General features: G+C 40.0%; 1 long non-coding RNA gene across 1 annotated transcript in view; it reads right to left on the minus strand.

Annotated features, from left to right (window-relative positions):
* LOC141806825 (uncharacterized) overlaps nucleotides 1-21,631 on the minus strand; it is a 125,077-nt gene extending 103,446 nt beyond the window's left edge. Inside the window, exons 1-2 of the long non-coding RNA XR_012599793.1 lie at nucleotides 21,414-21,631; nucleotides 8,156-8,237 (exon numbers count right to left, since the gene is read on the minus strand). This is a non-coding gene — a long non-coding RNA (uncharacterized LOC141806825). The remainder of the gene's footprint in view (nucleotides 1-8,155; nucleotides 8,238-21,413) is intronic.
* Between the last annotated feature and the right edge of the window lie 351 nt (nucleotides 21,632-21,982).

A 21,982-nucleotide genomic window follows, 5' to 3' on the forward strand; every position in this document is an offset into this window, starting at 1 on the left:
GAGAGGCTCTACAGTACATACACGTTGGTTTTCCTGCATGCGAGGGTCTATATGGCAGTGGGTGTTCACTGAGTGCAGAGCAGTGAAATCTACCCTTTGATGAGATTAGCTGAGTGGTGTACTTGAAATAACCTTTCATGCGCTGCCATTATTGTATTAATCTATTCTAAAACAATTTGGTTGAATTAATTAGGCCCTACATATTTCAGCAATGCTCACAGGCTGCCTGGAAACAGATGGCTCTGAGGGCGAGCCACTCTCCGACGAATGTGTACGGCTGACGAGCGGAAGAGGGAGAGAAGAAGAGGAATAGGAGCGATGAGTAAGATGGAGGAAGAGGGAAAAGAATGGTGGTGTGAAAGGAGGGGAGAATGAAATTAAGGAGAAGATGTGTCATCAACACCTCTGTATTGTGTACCTGACAGAGTGAGGAGAGAAAATGAGTCAAAGATTGAGCAGAGGGAGAAAGTTGATGTGGGTGTGGGGTCCTAATGCCTGTCAGTTCGTCTGCAGCTGACAGGAGATTGGTAGCTTAACAACAGTTGGGCCAAGAAGGCTATTATCTCAATCCTACAGTGCTCTGGATGGGTTCAACCTTGAACAGCTTGTAGATGATGAGCCTATCCATATGGTGTTTAAATCGCTCAGCGTTTCCTAAGCCATTAACCTTCAGGACACCTTGCACTTGTCCTCTGCTTTGACTGACAGCTCTGTCTACATTTTTTATGCATCATCTCCATTAAGTACTATTTAAAACAAGTATGATGCTAAAACTGACTGGAAACCACATTCATCAGTGGTTCCAAAACTTTTTGATCAACAGAACAAATATTGTAGCTGATGTCAAAGTACAGTCATTATGTCGGCTGTAATCATGTGTGATGTAGAAGAAAAGTGACTAAGTGACCTACCGTATATATTTTAAGTATGTGTATGTGTTTTGTATGGGTTGATTTAAATTTGTTTAATAAATTCTGATTATTTATTTATTCACATATTCATTATATTTTTTGTGTTTATTTTTTTTCATTGTTTCTTTTTTGTGTTTTTTTTTTTTTTTTTTTTTTTTTTACTTTTTTTGTATTCCCATAAGACCAAACTTAATTTCTATGTTACAAATTTCCCATTCAAATAAAGTTAATCAAAATTAAAAGTATTTTAAATTCTAAAAAAAAAAGAATATTATGGTATTAGACAATTGTGTGGATTTTCAGAGCCTGGCAGAATATAATATTCTCAAATTATAGGACTATAATACAGCACTGCTCAGCCTGTCAGGATTCCAATGTATTCGAATAACCTACTTATCATCCCTTACCCTGTATAACAGTTAGCACAGGGACATTCAAACTATAAAATCTGACCAGCATTGACTCATGGTTGGGTTTAACTTTCAAAGGGACAATGGTGCAAGTGGTGAGGACAGTGCGAGCGTTTTACAGACTGCGGAGCGTAGATTTAAGAGCAGAGTGCTGAGGTGCCGAGGCGTTTACAAGCAGCAGCCACATCATGAAAGACAAGTTAATGGGCAGACGAGAAGAGGTGGATCATAATGCACTTTGTGGCCCAGGTCCAGCTAAGTCCTAGCAGTATAACAGTATCCCAGCCCAGCAGATGAGGATAACATGAAGGACAAAGGAGAGAAAGTGATAGGGAAGAGGTGGAGGGAGGAAGTGATGAAGAGGCGGGGGGATGCTGAGAAAGATGATACAGACGTTTAGGGGTTAGATAATGTTGCCGCTGAGTGTTCAGCTCAATCCAAGTCCACGTCAGCTCTTATTTCAGGGCTTGGGTAATGGACATGAAACCTCTGGCACTGTCTCCAGAGCCGGGGAAATTAAAGTTTTCCAACTCCTGACTTGGCAGGAGCTGCGGTAAACAATACCTTTCACCTGAAAAGGGGGAGGGAGGCTTTTCAGTGAGAGTGATGTCACAGGAAGAGCCTGGGAAACCAAGACGGAGGAAGTGGGATGACAGCATCAATCTTTGACGGCTATATCTGTATGACATACACTGATACAAATTCCTCCTTCACATTAGCCTGACTGCCCTCTCTTTACCCGCCTGCTGGGGCACGCGCCAGTGTCTCCTCCCTGTCCGCATCACGACTGTTTAAACTGACACGGACGTCCTGCTGCCTGATACCAGTCAGGCAGAGTGATCCCCCGTGCCTGCTTTTATTACCTTGTTGACACCAGCTGCTAGTTTTAAGCACTTTTAAATGCTGAGTCTGAGTGGTGGCTCAAATCGCAGAATTAATGCCGTTATTCCTGCCCAGCTTTCTTTTTGGCAGTGCTTTTAAGCCAGAGACTTAACAACAAGCCTGGGTTTTATGCATTCAGACAGCTGGTGGGAATAAGGCATTTGCCAGTGGTATAAAATGCTGTGTGTGTGTGTGTGTGTGTGTGTGTGTGGTTATTAATGTGGTCTGCGTGTGCCTTTGCGTGTGTGTGGGAGGGCATCTGAATATTAAAAAACTGTCTTTTAAAAAGTTGCTTGTCCCTGGTCCAAATATTAAAATTGCACATTTGTCACATTGGTCAGTCTTTGTAAACAAGGATTTATATCCCTCATGCTCAGTATTTGGCATAAATAAAGGTGATTAAAATGCGGTGGAAATGTGACATACTGGAAACCAAATGTTGCAGATTCCTCCTTCCTCTTCACCAGTTTGACACTCAACTTCCACTCTCTCCACGCTGGCACGCTTCATTACTACTACGCCTGTGTGAAGTCACTCGCCTCCTCTCGCACACAAACACACACACACACTCATGAAAGTGCGCATTCCCCTGTGTGCCCCCTCCCCACTCCAAATGCACACACTTTCCCTCACTTCACACACACAAACGAAGCAATGCTATCTAGCAGCTGTAGCTCTCCTTATGTGCAGAGAGTGTTGATCCCAGTTCTTCTCTCACACACAGTGAACATATGTCAGTCAGAAACAAGGCACACTCTGTATTCCTTCTTCTGAATAAAAAGTTTTCTTCTCTTTTCAAGCAGCACTTCTAAAGTCTCTTCAGACTCGTGCAGAAAGGCCCTGAGTGATATGTGGAGGTGACCTTGTTGTGTGTGTGTGCGTGCACGTGTGTGTTCAAATGTGTAAGCGTGCATATTGCATGTTATTACAAAGGGAGGATCTGAGAAGCCTTAGGTAAAACAAATACAGACTCTGATAGATGCCAGCAGCACCTGTCTGATTTACATTTCCTAATTGCAAATGAATTACCAAAGAAACATTTCAGCAGCGCCGACAGGCAACATGACACAGAGCTGAGTTCTACCTGAAGGAGAAAGTGTGTTTTTTTTGTTGTTGTTGTTCTTTTTTTGCAGAAATATTTATAGGAAGCTTAGAGAACTTCCACAGTAAGCCAGCAGCCCCCTGAAGTCTGTTTGAATGTATGTTGGAATGCAAATATATGTGTACATACATCAGTAACAGTGGAGTTTATGCACAAGCTTTGACAGAAAAACACATTTTTTTCAAGAACAGAATAGCTTCCTCTATTCAATATGGAAAAACTTACCAATACAGGATCATATAGAAGCGTTTAATGTCTACGGAAACGTCTTTAATTTTGATTTCATATTTTGATCATATTTTGTAAAACTGAATATTGTCTTCCAATTATGGCGACTTATTAAAAATGTTGAAATAAATATTATTAGTGTTTTACACATCAACAAAACAGAAAAATCATCTGATATGACCCAAAACAAGACAATTTAATGTCATACAAAACAATAAGTCACAACCCTTCATGATAAAATTAAATACTAGACGATAGAATAAGAGCCAAAATGACAAGATGTGATATAATGCAATACACAGCTAAACAAAAAAAAGAGAAACAAAACAATAAGTTATGAGACAAGACCAGAGAGATGAGACAAGAGACAAGAGACAAGGGAAGACCAGCGAGGGACGAGGCCATATAACTTTAGAGAGTGGACAATGCATCACTAACGGATAAAACACAGGAATCACACTTTTCCACGCTCCCACTTGATCAACCTTTACTTTTTTGTATCTCTCTAATCTTAATCAGTAACTACATTTCACACTGAAAACATGTCTAGCAGATCAAAGGAAGAGGAACATAAGAAGGAAGACCTGGCAACCAGCCCCTTAATGGCTACGCTAACAACAGGGCTAGCAGACCACAAGTCTTCACTCTCGTCAGAGTTTAACACTGCTTTCTCTAAACACGAAAAAAGCTGGATAACATCCAGACCACAATCTTAGACCATCTACAACGTCTTTCTATGCTGGAGTTATCTGCCAACATGAATAACCAGGACATACTGGCTTTGGTCACAAAGCTAACAACAGTGGCTAAAGAAAATGATAAGCTGAAAGCCAAACTCATTGATTTGGAAAGTAGGTGATGTTGGTTAGTTTCGGGGTACCTACCTGCTCTCCTGTTGTCAAGCAGCAACCTCTGGTCTAAGAATATGAGACAATGTGGAAGTGCTAAAATCTGCTGTTTCTTCAGAGTCCGCTGAAGGCTGGCTCCGGAAGTACTGGAAGTCACAAACACACCAAGCCCCAAAAAAAGCTGTTTTCACAGCAGAAATTAGCCTATGTACAGCCTGGTTCAAAAAATGTCTCCTGTCTAAACAGCTAACTTTGCTATCAGCACACACTGTAGGGGGGTGAATATTTTTCTAACTCCACAGATCAGAGGATATTAAGATCACAAGTCGCCCAGCTCAGGTCACGTGACTGAGTGACCTACACCTGTACGCAAAGCCCTTGCCACTTCCAGTGTGGCCGCGATTCCTGATTTGCTTTAATTCCCATTGCAGAAAAAGACGGGTGACGTTGACGAGACTACGTCCGTATTTTATACAGTCTATGGCTTTTATATGTAAACTGATATTTAAATTAATGTGTAAGAGTTTACAGTCAGAAAACAACTTAACTGCTGTTAAAAGATGACCCTGTACTCAGTTCTGTCAGAGTTTCTTCAAGGCAGTGGAACCTTTGGTAAACATCTCTTTTTGTTAGACAGAGTGCTTTTCAAAGTCCTTATTTGTTACTTTATTTCTCTTTTATTTTTTTTATTCTGCTATTTTTTTAATTGTGATATGAATGCCCTTGGGTCTGAAATAAGGAGTACTATTTTACATTATTTTTCTACTATTCGATACCAAACCGTGTAAGACTAGCAAGACCAGACAAGATGATACATTCCATCCAGAAATGGGTTCACGTAAGACACTTTATGGCACCTTTAACAAATGTAGACATGGAATGTTCACCACAATGCCCATCATTATCTTTCTGGAACAGGGATTAAACTCATAACAGGAATGAAAATGCATGCATTGAGAATTAGAGCTTTTGCTTAAGTAAAATGTTTAATGATTAACCAGATTCATTAATCAAAGAATACATTCATTGACTGATCATTTTAATACACTTGAAGACATTCTCAGAATTGAGTCTATCGTTGTTACAACCCTTCTCATGCTGTATGTTAATTTGCAGGAGACAGTTAAATTTTGTCACAGATGTAAAAGCTGACTGCTTCAGTTGTATGTAAATGTTTCTGAAATGTAAAATAGAAAATTCCCAGACTGTCGTGTAAAAAAACACTTAGAATCAAATTCAAAGGAAAACAAAGGAGGGTGGAGGGTGTGATACCATGTAGCATCAATATGATGACAGCTCCTTATGTCATGTTTGAAATACACAACCATTTCTCTCTGAACCACCACCTGATGTGAGGAGGGGTCCCAATGGTCCATAACAGGTGTGACAGGTTCAGCTTGACAAACAACCAAACAACCTCAAAGCCCTTCACCCCAACCAGAGGACAACGTTTCACATGACTCCACCTGTACTGATGATGTCATCTCTCAATGATATCCTGTACTCTGCCCGCAGACACATTCAGTCTTTAACCTCCTTCTTTGTCACCTTTCTGTAACCTCTCTGAAACCATAGACTTCCTGTTCTCATTATTTGCAACCAGTAAGCACATACTTGCTCAAATGGACCTTAAAACTAAATAAAACCACGTTAACCCTCAAAGACACACTACTGTATTTATTATTGAACTGTAGAGGCAGCAACATTTGTGTCATCAGGTCAAAAACAGAGCAGAGAAAGGTCTATATAGAGCATGAAGGAAAGAGGAATGCAGGTGAAAAGGCTCAGGTGTCACAGGTGGATGTGGGTATTTGATGTGTATGCACATGTTTATATACGCTGGCTACTACAGGTGTAGAAAAATACTCAAGTATCCACCCGAGTGATTAGGAAGAAGTGGAAGCCACGTTCACTCCTTCATGTAAACTCTTCTCGTGCCTGTGATTAGAGGTATGTTACGGTAGTGAGCCAGTCGTCTTTGATTTGGGAGCGGGGCGCGATCGCTGCTGAACACAATGACACCACACACTATAATGCTTACACACACACACGCACACACACACAATCCAAGCAGCGGGAAACAAGAGAGGAGCAGCTGTGAGTTGCACTCATCAGTTCAGATTGAGGGAGACGCAGGCAGGCTGGTAAACAGACACAGATGTACGGAGCTGAGCAGAACAGAGAGTGGGAGAAAGAGGAAGGTCACCCTTTCACAATGGGAAGGTAGCGACAAAGTCAACAGTACACGCTGCACGACTAAAGCCACTGTTAAAAAAAACATTTTGAGACAGGAAAATCACTAAACCCTCCAGTCTTTTCAACTGATGGACTTTTTTTCTGTAACACTAACCACTGCTTAAAGCTGTGAAAGCTTCAACACGCCAGACTGTCATCATCAGGGACCATAACTAGCCCCTAATGAGCAATAACCAAATAATCTTCATTTACAAAGAGAGTACCTGCCAAGACCTTATCATGTAACACACACACACACAAATATACACAGCTTTGTCAGCAACTGTTGCCTCCCTGGAGGTTGACACCCCACCTGGGAGCTCAATCCTGTCAATGCTCACTATCTCAGTTTCCCTTTCAGTCCACTTTTCTCTCTTGTATTACTCGTTCCCAGAGTTTTCTCACCTCCTGCCCGGGGTCAGTATTTACCCGATTGTCACAGAAACTTAAGAGGAGGGCAGAAAGGTGGTCTAATGAGTTTCTGACATGACGAGGTCAAGCACAAAACAATTGGAAAAGTTCCTTAGGGGTGAAGAGGGAAGAGGAAAGAATATCACAGCGGCCTGTTTTGACTTCTGCTGTTGCTTCCCACAGAGACAATAACAATAAGAGTTCAGATTAAAAAGATTATTTCTTGACCAAGGTTAAAATAGTTTTGGATTTGTCATTATAGTTTAGTTTTAGTTAGTTTTGACTTTTTATTTTTCCATTACAGTTTAGTTTTAATTAGTTTTGGGGCGGGCTTTCTAGTTTTAATTTAGTTTTAATTTTTGCAACAAGGATTAGTTTCAGTTTAGTTTTAGTTTAGTTTCAGTTTAGTTTTAGTTTTTTCATACCTTATTAAGCAGGTGCAGGATTCAAAAAGGTCAGAGTAAATATTTAGTAATACAGTTTATTTTCAAGTCCAACATAGTGCTCACTGCTCAGTCAATGCTGATACTGAAATGTTGGCTGCTGCCTTAAACACATGAAAATAATATAAACTTAATATAAAAATTTAAACATAAATTATATAAAATAATGTTAACATGAATTAAATAAAAATAATAAAAACATAAATTATATAAAACAGTAAACTTGGACTCTGTAACAGTTAAAGTCAGACTCACATGAAATTAAACTATTGCAGATGCTCTAATTCATTGCTCCTCTACGTTTTGTGGCAGCACAGCCAGTCAGTGCAGTAAACAAGCACGTCCCAGTACGTCGCTGTGATGGTGCCGTTCAGTGCTGACAACTGCCGAAAACTGTCGTAAAATTGGTTGGGAAAATGTGTCGGATTAATTCAAATCCTAAAGGCTATTGATATTGTCAAAACCTATAACTAAGGACATTGTGTCTATCATTTTAGTTAGTTTCAGTTAGTTTTGTAAACACAAGATACAGTTTTAGTTTACTGATCGTTTTTGTTTTCTTTTCTAGTTTTTATTAATTTGAGTTAACTGCAATGTATTTTAAATTTTAGTTTTCCTTTTTAGTTTCGTTTTAGTTAACTATTAAAACCTTGTTCTTGACATGTGACCAAACTTTCATTTGTACCTTGACTGGAGTACAGTGGTGGGTTCATGCCCCGAAGGATTTGTTTGTTGAGCAGCTGGTGAGTCCACTTGGAGATGATCTCCTGTGTTGGAATAAAGAACAGTAAGGTTAGAAGACTATTATGCATTTCTGGGCTGTAATTTCAGCCCCTCTTTGACTCTTCCTCTCACTCCCTGTGGTCTCCCCTCGGACTTCACATAAGAAGAAAACACATTCCTGTGTTTTCATAGAAAGCAAGATGCTCTGGAGTGAACCCCATGAACTGCTTTTCCTTTTTGTGTATTCTCTCAATCACTTTTTTTCTAAATCTGACCTTGAACTCGTGATCACTTACTGGATGTCCAAACAGCCTCAATTTTACCTCAAACACTTTCTTTGTTTACTCTTCTTCCAGTTCTTGAAGAAACAAAGGAGACCACATTTACAAATACTTACAAACTGTTACAAATACTTCCAGAGGAGACATAATGAGCTCTGCCTCCAGGCCGCGGTAATGTCTAACCAGTCTGAGGTAAACATTTACCTGCAGAACTGATCAGACATAAATGACTGATCACCACCTGGAGCTAAACCAGTCTCCCGTTCCTGACTTCACATGCTAATAAGATGTCCAGGTGTGCTTGTGCGCAAGCGTGCACACACACACACACACACACACACACACACACACACACACACACACACACACACACACACACAGAAGCTGGGACGTTTGTAGCCCGCAGGAGGTAGGAGTGAAAGACCACCAACTGAACAACGGACCAGGTGGTGGAATCAAAGACAAGACAAGTCGGTCCAGCAACTGTTATCCTCAAACAGCCAAACAAAAACTTCAGGGGGTTGAATCTGTGAGCTGTGCAGCTGCTGGGAGAAACATCTGAGGCTCGGAGAGGCAAACATGTTGCAACCCAACAGCAACTGTATCCTTCTTTGTAATGTTTCCTATAAGTTAAAAATAATACATGCTTTTGTTATTTCTTTTAACACAATTCAAAGAATTTGCTTGTTTGACTGCAACAAAACAAGATTAAGTCCGTCCTCTTCCTCCTCAGCCTGATGACTGTCAGAAAAAAAAATCACTTTAAAAAAAAAAAAAAGCTCTGAGCTCACCTATTAAACATCAACAGCTGACAACCTTCAGTGCTGTAAGTCATGTCACTCTTTTTTTCAACTGTTACTTCACCCAGTGAAGCTCTCAGTCCCTACTGCTAGACTTAGAGTGTGACACAAATGTCTTCTTTTTTTTATTGATGAAGTTAAATTGATGAAGTTCTTTTCATTCAGCGGGGCAGCTGAATAAAAAGACATAAAAAAATGAGTTAATAATACAAAGATTGAAGTCAGGCCTTTGGAAACTGGAGCCAGGACTTTAGCCTCTGTATTTGGAGCTCACACTTTGACCTCTGAGCTAAACAGAAGCCCTGGAATCACTTTTTTTTCTTTCTTTTTTCATATCACAAAACTGCTCCATCTATAACTTAGCTTTGGTTTGTTTTGGAGTGGATGAAAGCTCTGTTGAAGGCTCAGCTTCAAATAAAAACCCAATAGATGATGAACACCAAAGGTATGCTGACTTAAAGAAAGATTCTGGGACGCGAGAAACAAGTTAATTTGGATAGGACTGTAGTAAGGATGAGTCATAATTTTTTGATATTGGAATAACTGCTTAATTAAAGTGACTATTATCTCATCTTAAGCTGTATTTTATCAGGTAATTTTACTTACACCCGACTGTTATGTTATCTAACTTTATTTTCTAGGCGCTGCCCTGTTGGTTGTGGCAGCTCTCTCTTCTTTGTCCGTTACTTGTATTTTTTTTACTCTCTTTTTCACCATCTTTGTATTTGGAGTGGATCATTACTTTGTTTGGCTCATGTGTTGGTCATGGACTGGTTTTGTCTTCAGTGATATTTTTACAATCTTTGCTCTTAAGTTTGTCTGGAGATCCTACATATAACCATGGCCTCATTGTTGACATGTAAAATTAGCAGTTAGCAGCCTGTAGCATGTTAATGCTAACTGGTGCAAGGCCTGATGTCTTCCCACAAGGCGAGGAGAAGGAGGTGAGGATGACGTGCTGGTACTGACATGTGAGCTAAGAAGTGACGACATCTACCTGTTCTTCCTTCCATCGTTATTGGGAACGTAAGATCTATCTCCAGTAAAATGGACAAGCTAGCTGTGCTAACCTAGCAACAGAGGGAATACCAGAAGGCAGAGTAGCATCATCATGCTATTCACAGACATGGCTAACAAAGCTAATACTGGACACCAACGCCACATTGGAAGAGCTTCACCTGCTGTGAGCAGACAGGATCCAGGAGACAGAGACTGAACAGACTGCTAAAGAAGCTCAGTCCTGGACCCTGTGGAGGTGGAGACTGGCTGAACTGGACAATGATGGACAAGCTGTCATCATCTATTTTCTTATGGACCTTTTTGCACTTTCTATACACTTTCTTACTTTTGTTTTCTTGATTGCTGCTGTGAATCCTGAATTTCCCCTCTGGGATAAGTAAAGTATTTTGTATTCTATTCTATTGTATTCTACTATATACCAAAAGCTGTTTTCCTTTTGCCATTAAATAACAAAAAACTTCCATAGTATCATGAATATTCCAAATAAAATTCCAGTTGCTGGTCAAACAGGATCAGCACTGTGAGATTGAGAACTGGAGACTTTTACAGCCCCAAAGAGTTTTGTTAGTTAATAAAGTCATACAAGGTTAAAACTGGAATATTTACGTACATCATATCCATAACTAACAAGCCCAGGACAACTTTGTACAGCTTTTAAATGGATCTTTCTTTCCTTACGTCAGGGAGTATTTGAATTGCAAATAGTTATCAGAAGGTTCATCTTGACATCGTGACTTTTGTCATTGTTCTGCCAGCTCCAAACTTCAAACAATTAAAAGCGCTCTGAACTGATTTTCTAATCCTGATGCATCTCTTTGTGACAGTCCTGGGATTCCCACTTTTACAAGCTGTCAGCTCCTTGCTCCACTTGACATCCAGCAGTGGCCAAAGAACACTGAAGAAATGCTGACATTTCTCCTGAAATCTGATTGTTTTGGAGAGGAGGAGACCTCTGTGGGTAATACGAAACCCAACTGCAGAAACAAAGGACACAAGGGATCACAAAGGCTGGGTTTAGGTTTTATAAGCTTTACAGGCTGTTATGATGCAGCTCAAACAGAAACCTGCAGATTTTCTCCTGAAAACACAATTAGGAAGGAGGACCTGACTCTACACATTAGCTCTCGGATCACACTGCTTACAGCACTCGCTCAGCAAAACAGTCCATTATGAATGTAATTCCACGAGCCACTGAGCTGGAGACTCCAAAACTAAATCCTTGGCCTTCGTGAAACACTGATTCACTTTCTCCGTGTCATGCAGGAGCAAGTTGGGTAAGAAGGCCGGGAGATGCAACTTCACCTTCTGTACTCCCACTCTCACCTTGAAAGCGAAACAAGCGTAGAGACTGTGGTGCACCCACGGCATATTCTCATTTAGCTGCTCCGCTGTTGTGGGATGTCATGGCTATTAATTCTATCTGAGCTTCATTAATCCACATTTTCCCATCCAGGCCTCCTGTCCTTAATCATCATTTCAGCCTTTGCCAGCGTGGCCTCTGGTGGCCAAAAACAACAAGGGTCACAATGTGTTCCCCCAGCGCCCAGGGAGCATATTCATGCATACACATACATACAAAGCACAGATAATAAAACAGGTCATCCATCTCAATCACACTGTGTTGGAGCCATGTCATTACAATCCTCTTGTTGGGGTTAAGCTCAAAGGTATGAACACACGTCAGTACATCTCTGACACTGAGAGTTGAGACAGTTGCCTTGTATCTGTCGGGAGTGGGGAAAAAAAATGAAGTCCAGTCAGCGGTAACAACTACAGGGCATGCTAATGACATGCTAGTGGTTACTGAAAAAATCTGCTCTAGCAATTGAGCCGTGTTGAAAGAAGTGACAACTATCAAGACGGTCGCAACGCAGCTCAGTCCAGGTGGGCGATCAGTTGGAAAGCGCTTATTGTTCCAGTAGATCTGAGCTGTTTGCCGTTATCTGAATACCAAATGGTTCCAATTTGCTGCATGAGAGGGGGGAGGAATACCAAGGGGGGGCTAACACACACACACACACACACACACACACACACACACACACACACACACACACACACACACACACACACACACACACAGACAAAATCTCACACACACACGCTCACAGAACACACAATGGAAACTGGAGAGGGTAATCTGATGGAAATCTCTCAATGTTCCTCTCCATGCTCGCTAAAGGTTAGCCTGCTTAACAGCCCGTCTGCTGGCTGGTCGCTTGTTATTCATTCAGAGGGACGGACAGACGGAAACACACAAGTCGCTGATAGTTTTGTCTGTTTTTAACAGTCCTGCTTTTTTTTATCTGATTATATTTTTTCAAGATAACTTTCCATCTTGGACTGATCATCAGCTGACCTTTGACCTCTGGGTGCTTCAACCAATCAGAGATGTTTTGGCACCTTCCTTAGCTTATAGAAAACAGTCTGAATTATTAACCAATACGGGTTACCCCTCCAAGACTAGCATCAGTAGGCCTGTCACAATAATCAATAAATCAATTAACCGAACAATAAATAAAACGTGTTCGGTAAGTTTGCCAGCCTCGATAAAGTGACACGTGCATGCGTGTTTGTTTTCCTCCTCTCTTTCGACCAAAGAGGCTGAATGAGAAGATGGCTCACTACGTCTATCTTTCCTAACATCGGGGTGCATAGGTTCTATCGCAGATTTAGCGGATTTATAGCGAAGTGAGCATCCGTCAAAAATGCGATCTTTGGGGTGAAGACGGGGCTGCTCGCGCGTACACACGGAGAGAGCTAAAGCGAGCGTCCTGAGGGGTAAGGAGGAAACACACGCTAATATGAGTGATGGCACCAAAGATACAGTTCTTAAGCCGCCTGTCACAGTCCCAGTGTGGGAATATTTTGTTTTTTATCAGAATGAACAAAGTGTGAGCTCATGAACACCAACAAGCTGATATGTCGCATTTGTTTGAAAATAGTGGCGACGAAGAAAAAGAAGGGGAGGTGCAGCGGAGCCTTGTTCTTTGACAATCCGCTCTTGCTGAGGCTTTTGGTCTGCAAAGTAAATAGAAATAAAAGCGCCAAACGGTGGGCGCTCAAAGACAGCTACATTGCCAAAGAAATGCAGCCCTTCAATACGGTTGAAAGCCAGAAATGTTAAAAATGTTCGACAGACAGTATGGATTGACTGGGGAAAAGTACATGTTACAAACATTTCAGGAACTGTATAAATTCCCTTTTATTAAGGCTATAGTTTAAATTGTGGATTTTATTTTTTTTTTGGAGTTTCGTTTTTTCTTTAGAGACAGGGTCTATGTTTTACTGTTTTTGATTAGTATTAGTTATTTTCATTGACATGTATTTTTTTCTAAAAGAGAGTCCATTTCCTTTTCATTGTATTTTTTTTTCTCTTTCTTGTTTGTTAAATTTATTATATTTTTTGTTTAATTTATTTTATTTAAAAGATCCTGACCTTTTAATTACAGTTAAATACTCTGAAGAAATTAAGGTTTCTTGCTTTTGATATGGTGTACTCACTTAATTATCCCATTTATCATAATTACATCAATGAAAATATGGAAAAAGAATCAAAATAATATTGACAATAATATTTTGGAAAATTATCGTCTAGCAAAATTTGTTATCGTGACAGGCCTAAGCATCAGTATAAAAAACACTGATTATTGAAACTTCACAAGCTCTGGCTGACATTAACGCCTCTTCCATGGCCAGACTGTTACTGTCTGTTGTCAGACAATACCTGAAACAAGAGGTTTTTTGACTAATTCACTGCAGCGTTCACCATTCATCTAGCAAATTAGGTGTTGGTATTAAAAGTTTAAATCCACAACACTTCACTGTCTTGACACTTCTGCTTGTGTAATATCTCAGAGTAATAATTCGCCTGGACTCCGTCGACCTGCTGATCTACAGGAGTAAGAAAAGGTCATCACACACGGATTAAAGTGCCAGTATACAAGACAGATAAAAGTTTTGCTGTTGACACAAGTGCTACATGTTGCTAGAACAAAGTAAACCTACTGTTTCCCACTTTTATGATGGTCCTTAAATGCACCTGTAGTGACAGTCTTACTTAACTCTTTCATGTATCACCACCTGTCTGTTAAAAGAGAGCAGATCAGAGACACGATGTCGAAAACATCATGGATTTTAAATGTTTGACAGTCCAGCATAAAAATTTCTAGTCATGATCTCATTAGCAAAAGGGAAACATAAGTTCCTCAGAGTTTTTTTATTATCAGTGCTGTATTTCAGCTCGTCATTGTCCAATCTTAGTCAAGCAAAAATGGGTCTTTGAAAAAAACGTTTGTTGTCATTATTTTTCTGAGAAAATCAACACTGATTTTTAAAAAAAATGGGCAAATACTGAATCCAACATTAAAAATCACAAACTTCCCAACAGCTCATTAAGAAACTGTATTTTTTTTAATCAATTGACTGTAGTTCCTTTTTTATTTTTGATTTATGTAAAATCCTTTTTTTAGGCAGGAGATCCAAATCAATAATCATGGTCAAAACTTTTGTAACACTATTCATTTGTTATTTTAGAATAGAATAGAATAGAATAGAATAGAATAGAATAGAATAGAATAGAATAGAATATTCCTTTATTGATCCCTAATAGGGGATTTTTTTTTTTTTTTTTGCCACAGCAGCTCACAGAAATAGAATAGAATAGAACTTTACTGTCATTGTAACAAGTGTAACGAAATTGAAGAAAAAAAAGTTAAATTTAAAAAAGTGAAATAAATGCAAAAACAATAAAAAAAGAATAGTAATAGAATGAGAATATAAAATAAGAAATTTGAAGAGAAATATAAAGTAGAAAAATATTACTAAAAACAAACAATTACAGTACAAGATCGGTACAGTACTGTGATGATGTGCAAAGTACTGGGATGCTTTTCTATAAATATATTTATATGGACCTAAGGGTCTGGAATACAGTATAAAGAAAAGTAAAGTAAAATTGGCTCCCTTGATGACACCCATTAATACCTCAGGCACAGATACTGATATCCAGGGCCTGACAAATGTTTTGAACAGTGGCCTCAGTCAATATCAGCCCTTCTGACATCATTTTGTTCATAGTTAATAAGGTGCAGTGGACAGTGTAACATGCCAAAGCCTATCAGCAACTTGTCATATCTTTATCATGTTACTTCAAATCTGGCCAGCGACTGGATATCATCTATCTAACCACGGATCTAGAGAATTTTTCACTGGGCATAAAGTCACTTGTTGGACAGTCTTTGATTTCTTCTCATGGTCAAACATGAAAGACTATGTTGGCAGTGTGGGAGTTTTCTGATCTCTGAGAAAGATCAGTGACATGCACTTTGTAAGACATGTTCCAGTGGTATTTTAAGATGAGGGACTACCAGTGACACTTAAAATACATCAGACCTCATGGCTCGTTTGAAAAACAGGCTGAAAGGATCACAAAATATCAAAGCACTGGTAATTTCTCATATCAGTATCAGCCCTTATTTTTACAACCCGTGCTTCTATATTTGACAACAAGCCTAATACACATACAATAATCATCCCACCACGCTGCAATCGCTTATATAAAAGCCATTTCATTTCTTTAATGTAGAGAGCATTTAAGGAATGAAGCAGTGAAATAAAAAGGGAGGGGTAGGGTCTGTGTGCATCACAGGACTGTAAGCACATACAATAACTATCACAGAGCACAGCCAAAAGCCCTTAGCTTTGTGACAGAGCAGATGTTAAGAGTAATGACAGTGGAGATTACCCAATAATTGTAGCAGTGTAAATCATTTCAGAGAGGGCGAAGAGGAGGAGGGATGAGACAAAGGAGGGCGAGCAGAGAGCACCTTATTGTTGGTATGTAAATGTAAAAGAGGAGAATTTATATGCTACATTTTTCTAAATGTTTATGGGCAGACAGCTCATCTGCAGCAGCATAAAAGAGGGCGGAAGCTTCCAGAAATGAGTCCCTGCCATGTTTTTGTGTTGATGGTGGTGGAGGGGGATAATGGCGATTATGACAATGTGGCTGCTAGTGTTATTGTCTGTGTTTGGGAACTAATCGCTGCCATGCAAGCTGCTGCCTGAGGCCAAGGATAGAGGATAGAAGATAGAGGGGGGGGGCCTTCCATCTAAGAGCACGATGGCACATTTCTCCCTCACATCCCAATACAGACTTCGTCCTCCCCCGACCTCCAGCACCAGGCCCTCGGCAGCATCCTGCCTCCCCCAGCCACAGTTCACCAAAGACTGCATGGGTCAACAGATCAGGGGGCCCTGACACCTGCTCCAACAACCGGGCTCCTCTGTGTGTGTGTGAGTGTGTGTGTGTGTGTGTGTGTCCCTCTCTCTGCTCTGTTGTCGCATTGATTGTGTAATAAACTTTATTCAGTTAACCGTGAATTATTGTTAATTGAACTAAAAAGTAATTTTCTTAATTGAAACAGAGGGGGGAGGGGCAGACCAGATTAACCACGTAAAGGGGTGTTTTGCTCTTCCTCTCTTTCACTCTCACTCTCCGTCTTCTTGAGACTTTTATCTTGTCTAATTATTTCTCCCTCCTTACAGTTCACACCACAATTTTTTCCACCCTGCAACTACAGTATAAAAATGCCTGTGATCTTCTTACTCTCACACCCATCTTTAAACTGTGATGTTGTGCTGAAACATGTCTGAAGAGCAGTGCTGCTCGTCTGCTGTTGGTGCTCTGAGATCCTCGTCTGCCAAAGTCTGGACATTTTTTCACAAGTGTACTCACTGGCAGTGTTGGGCACGTCCACTGTCGTAGTGTAACACTTTTGTTTGCACAATATGGAATCACGGACCTTTAGCGCCAAGCCTGCTTTGCCAAAAAGCATCACTTGGATTGATTTCCTATTCATTAGTGCCCCCTTTTATCTCAAACTAGTGATTAAAAAAGCAGTTTGCCCTGGATATAAAAAGGATGATTCCCAAACATGAATTTACTCTTTATCTAGCTGATTGATCTGATAATGGTATTTACACACTTTTGATCTGACATGTAGTGAGTAACTTGTAAAAATAAACTCCATCACATGATAAGAATCTGTTCCTGATCAGGAGTCTAAATCCATAGTTTCATCATGATTTGATATAATATAAATTCTTTAAACAACAATAACATATTTTTTGTAATTTGACCTAGTCTGACACAAAGTGATTATTCTTTGATTTCATTGAGAGCCCGACTACAGGCAGGAGATAGTGGCCAATAAAGACTGAATTTTAATAACTATATTGGATTTGAAAAGCTGGATTTGAATAATTGTTTCAAATATTCTATTTTACGTTATTAAAAATCATGTTTAATCCAATTATCCAAACTGAGCATTTCAAATTTAATTAAATTATTCAAATTCAGTTTCTAGTGGCTCATATCTCAACCCACACCAGTTTTAATGCTACAATGCTATATGTACCAATTTAACCCAACTGGTCACATTATACTCAAAAACAGGTCTATGCCGATATTTAAACTGCAAAACTTAAAAAAAAAAATGAGGAAGACGAAGAATTTAAAAAGGTGTAAATTGCCTCATTTTCCATTAGGACTCCTTTTAACCTTGGATTTAAGAAACATCCCTGTCTTACTACCTTGAGTTTACAGGGTTGAATTTACTGTTTTGCATAAAATAAAAAGGCTGATAACACGTATTACTTGTTTAACTAAAAAGAAGTTGGTCTGTGGTGTTGAGCAATTATCAGCATGTACAGCAATGCTAACATTAGCAATGTGGTCAATGCAGAGTTTCTTTACAGGCACCTAGAGCTAAAACGATTCCTTGAATGAGTCGAGGTACTCGATTACAAAAACTACTCGAGTAATTTTCTCCGCCTCGAGGAATCATTTGATTTCAAAAAAAGATCAAAGAGTGGTATTTCAAATAGAGCTGAGGCCATATAAAGAGAGTTTTCAGACCCCTCAAGCTACCTCTTATACAAAATAGCAACTAGCAACAAATCTAGCTTCTTTTCTGGAGTTTGGAGACTAATGGGTCATTCTACGAAACGGGTGCCATTTGGGTCCGCAACATTTGATGAGATGTACAAGGCACAAAAAATGTGTCAAAGTGTGTTTACAGATTTTGGAGCTACCAAAGCAAGTGCTCTTATTGACATGCTGTATCAGAAAATTCTATTTCTTAAAGAGAAAAATTTTCATTTGAAAAATAACTGCTCTTTAACTAAACAAAAATGTATTTTATCCGATTACTCGATTAATCAATGGGATTTTCAGTAGAATACTTGAATACTAAAATATTCAATAGCTGCAGCCCTACAGGCACCTCTCCAGGTTTGTGTGCATCATCTCCTCACAACATCATGTTTATCACATTATCTTCTCAAAATTCCAGAATATCTCCCCACAGCTGATTTATTACTAAAGGGGAACAAATATCTTCCTCATCCTCTATCTTGGCTGCTTGCCAGAGTCTGATTGTTGCCACCTTTGTTTGAAAGTTCAGAATGATGGACTGATCGTGTGACACAGGTGAGCGTCGGATCCTTAAAATATGTGTACGTTAAATATGACAAACCAAATCCAAGTCTAGCATTTCCATCAATTTCAAAGGAAAATTAATCAGCAATGAGCAGAGAGTCAAAGTCAAACATAGGCACCATATATCAACAAACCTGTGACCCTAAAAACGTATTTTGTTGAGCACATAGGCTGCAAAGGAAATATAGTATTTGGAATTCAATGTGACACAATTTGTTGTGTAAACACTTTTCACAACTCTTGATAACCACTTTATGCCAAAGCTTCCTGTGGTGTTGAATTTCATCACAAATCTCTTCAAACAAAAAGAATAATAATTCCCTTCTGGTCTCTAGAAACCTCATCCCAAATCCTCTGCGGGTAAACCGTGCCACAAAGACCAGGAGTCATGTTTTGGAATTCAAGCCACATACCAGAGCTTCTGCAGAGCTTCAGGAAACAGTCACATTCCTGTAAACACATGTGGAATTACCAGGGCAAGAGCTCCTGGTCGCCAGCCCAGCCAAATATTATCTCATACAGAACAATATCACACCCTCTGTCTCTGTACGAGGCGGCGATTGGCTGAGAGGGAGGAAGTGATGTATGTTGACTTTTCATTTGTTTCTTGCTGACTCTTGCTGACAAAAGGACCCAAACCACTTCCAGCTGCTAAACCAAGAGAAAACAAACCGCGTTCTGCTGAACATGATTCAGCTGTTCGTATTTCAGGCACACAAACCAGAGCTGAGCAGCGGTTAAAGCAGTGAAATGACACTGACGCTATATCACAGTAATGTACCTATAAATGAAGAGTGCATTACGCCTAATATAACCAAATGAGGCCATAGCAGAGCATGCTAATGAGATCCATGTTCACAATAAAACAAACATTATCCATCGATTCCTGCTGATCTCCACACATTAGCATGTGACCTTTGTAACATGAACATTCCTGTCTAACAATGCCAACATTCCTGCACTATTTGTCTATCTAGAGTGTGTGTCTGGGCCATCTAGCACCTTGTCAGTCATAAAAGCAGTGGGAGAGGAGAGGGGTGGACAAGGAGGAGCAAGAGGAGGAGGAGGAGGAGAAGGAGGATAAGAAGAGTGCCATTACCAGTGTTCTGGACCCGTGTCTTCCCAGGGTGAATAATTACGTCTGACATGTCGTGAATAGGGAGGGACATTATCACAGTGATCCTCCGTACCCCCTCTGTGTGTACCCTTGTGTTCACATACACACACACACACATTACAGGCCCCTTTGAATGATTTAGGGGGTCTGTTAATAATGCAAGGGCTCCTAGAGCTAATTAGGTAAGTAGCAGAGGGCGCCGGCTGTGACGCCTCAGCTCACTGATAGGAGCTGTAAAGGAATGGAGCATTGACTGCATACTCGCACACTGAGTTTGGGTTCATGTTTCACTGCACACCCACCCTGTCCCCCTTAACTCAATAACAGGCCTGATTGTTTTCAATGGGAGTGGATAAAATTCACACCAACTATTATGTTTCATTATTGATCATGGCGCAAAAATGAAGGCCCGCAGCAGCTTCTCTCATTCACATTCATAATCAATTATTAAGCGGATCAGGAGAGGTAATAGGTAACAGGTCTGTGCGCTGTGGCCCTTGGATATTTTGACAAGCAGCATAAGAGGAGGTTGAAAGGTAACATGGATCTGTGTGCTCCAAGAAAATCAATACAAAGTGATTATCTTGGGAGCGAACAAGTGGGGAGCCAAGGTGGGCCATGTCACGTGTACAATCTCACCCTCTCTCCCTCGCGCTCTCCTTCTCTGGCGCCATAGCTGTCAGCCCTGTAAGTGCAGTGTCAGGGTGATTAGAGTGCAGCGCGGCCCAGACAGAGTGCAGCCAGCATCCAGACAAGCCCTCCAGAGACGCCAGCGCCACAACAAGACTCAGCCCAGGGTCAAAACTACTTTGTCAGCCTCCCTGCCTGCAAGATGGGGCCCTTCAGAGCACAATCAGACACCATCTTGCAAAAGAGACCGCAGGGGTGATGATATATTGCTGCTTTATGATACCTTCAGGCAAAGAGCAATTATACCTAAAGAGAAGATTCACCCAAATTGCAAAAACACATATTGTCTCACTTGTTGCTGCCGGTATGAAGTCTTCCACATGACTTGTGTGCCAAACTGTGATTTATCAGGGCCTTCATCACAATCAGTACAGCTGAAAGGGATGAAGTAACTTTTATATTTACCTAAGTCAAGGTAAAACTGTTGACATTGTGCTGCGTGGTTTTGTAAAGTTACGGATAAAGTTGGCATAACAATGAAACTCAGTTCAACCACTGTGGTACACAGGAGCATTTTCATTTCACTGATTCATAACTAATGTGTTTAAAAGCTACATGGTATGTTTGTCTGTAAATTATCCCTGATATACTGGAGAAAAGTTCGGAGCAGGCGCAGTAATCGCGTGATCCATAATATGTCACGTGGCTGTGTAAATTAGCTAACCTCGTTAGCATGTCAGGAGCCTCTGCCAAAAATAGGAGATAAATCGACTTTAAAGAACTTTTACGGATATAAAAGTGTACAAAAACTACTCTTAACTACAAGAGAGATCTTTTTTAGACATCAAACTTTTGTGTTTGATAAATACCTTTTGTCCATGCGCCTCACTTCGTCCACCAGTGTCCACCACGGTCTTCAGACGACCGAAGCACCTCACGTTTCAAAACGAAACCAAAAAAAGTCTTCCACACGATATTTTATTTGCATGCTAATGTCTAGGTACCAAACTCTGTGTTAACAAACCGACAGGAGGACCCTTTTTCTTTTCTTTTCTTTTTTCTTCTTTTTTTCCTTTTCATTAGGAGGGGCACGAACCGGAAGTTATCTCAATGACGTGTTCAATTAAAAAAAAAAAAAAAATTCTAAGTAACAGGAAATATTTTTAAAATTACTTTGTGAAATAAAAATAATAATAATTCCAATTCCACTCCTCTCTAATGAATATTATCCACCTTTGCAAGTGTGACTATAGACAGCCATATTGCCACACAAGCTGCATCTTTCCTGTAAAATCAGATGTGTATCAAAATAATACTTAGAATATTCAGTGCTTGTACCAAAGTTATTGCAAAGGAAGAAAAGCAACAATGTTAAGACAAGGCAAAATAAAGCATGTTGTCAGAAGGGTGAGAAAAAGTTAATTCCAGCTTTTGAAAA

Source organism: Halichoeres trimaculatus, unplaced genomic scaffold, assembly GCF_033239565.1.
Source record: "Halichoeres trimaculatus isolate MK-OKI-2021-1 unplaced genomic scaffold, fHalTri1.1 fHalTri1_scaffold_17, whole genome shotgun sequence".
Classification (NCBI taxonomy): domain Eukaryota; kingdom Metazoa; phylum Chordata; class Actinopteri; order Labriformes; family Labridae; genus Halichoeres; species Halichoeres trimaculatus.